Raw genomic sequence first — 1144 nt, 5'->3', positions numbered from 1 at the left:
CAGAGGGAGTTCTCTCCTCATGCTATACAGCTGCAGGGGTTCTGAAGGAATTCCTGCCAAATTGTATGCATTTAGAGAGATCACCTGCACTTTGCTTTCACTCAAGTGAGGAGTCTTGTCACTCAAGTCTGCTGTTTGCTAGCTCTTTGTCAAAGAAAGGGAGGCCTGTAATAACTGCTGCATCAACCAATCAAGAACAATTCTACTCCTCAGAAAGAAGAAAACTCTGTAATTTTTTAAAATACTGTAATTAGATTGACTAAATCTAGGTGCTCATCTAACCATTATGCGAACAACAGGGAAGTCCAGTAATGTGGCCAAAGGTAGTGGGCTTGTTGGTCTTCTATTAGTCATTTGGCTCTTCAAGAGCCTTGCCTGGGACGCTGAGATGCCTGTTGGGTAAGCGCTCAGCAGCCCACCTGTGGAGACATCTGGCCAAGCCCCTCTGGTACACAGACCTTCCAACCGGAGTCTGAGACACCAGTGAGGGCCGGGATGGAAACCTGAGGGCAAGCAAAGACACCAGTGAGGGCCGGGATGGAAACCTGAGGGCAGGCAGCGGTGTGGCAGACCACTTGGCAGTACTGTCAGCAGTGACCCTGTCATGACTGAAACTGTTGGTATTCAGACCATCTTTTTGAAAATTGTGAAATGTGAAGTGTATACATGAAAGTGTAGGGTGTAAATTACGCGCTTACTGTAGAATATACGGTTAATAGAAAAAGTATGAACAGAATACATAAATGACTGAAGTATCAACAGAATAAAATGTTTGATTGATACTATTGCTGAAGTTCTTCCTGCTCGAAATTGCAAGATTTATATATATTTTATATATATACCACGAGGTCAGTTACAGAGCTAAGTAACCCTTGATCCTAACTCACAAGCAAATTAGTGCAGCTTTTAACGCCATATTTAATCCGAGGTTTGGGATACTCCCGAGAGACAAAGAAGTAACTCAGCTCGCTGGCACACGACTGGGGTGTTTAAAAATAAGGACGGTAGGGGATATTCGTTGACCGCCGGCCAGTGCTTCCGTTCCCGAACCTCAGTATCCTCGGTTCCTGAGGGGTCTCGCCGGGCACCGACCCCCTCCCGCCCCCGAGGGCGGGCTGCGCGCCACCCCAGCGGCCGCCCGCTC

At 47.4% G+C, this 1144-nt stretch overlaps 1 protein-coding gene across 1 annotated transcript in view; it reads right to left on the bottom strand.

The window, feature by feature from the left end:
• The window catches only part of LOC103917324 (chromosome unknown open reading frame, human C8orf37), a 61506-nt gene that overhangs the window by 6516 nt on the left and 53846 nt on the right, over nt 1–1144 (bottom strand). The gene's annotated exons all lie outside the window — the stretch shown is intronic.

Source organism: Pygoscelis adeliae, unplaced genomic scaffold (genome assembly GCF_000699105.1).
Source record: "Pygoscelis adeliae isolate BGI_AS28 unplaced genomic scaffold, ASM69910v1 Scaffold145, whole genome shotgun sequence".
NCBI lineage: Eukaryota > Metazoa > Chordata > Aves > Sphenisciformes > Spheniscidae > Pygoscelis > Pygoscelis adeliae.
This window is presented reverse-complemented; position numbering and strand designations above follow the sequence as displayed.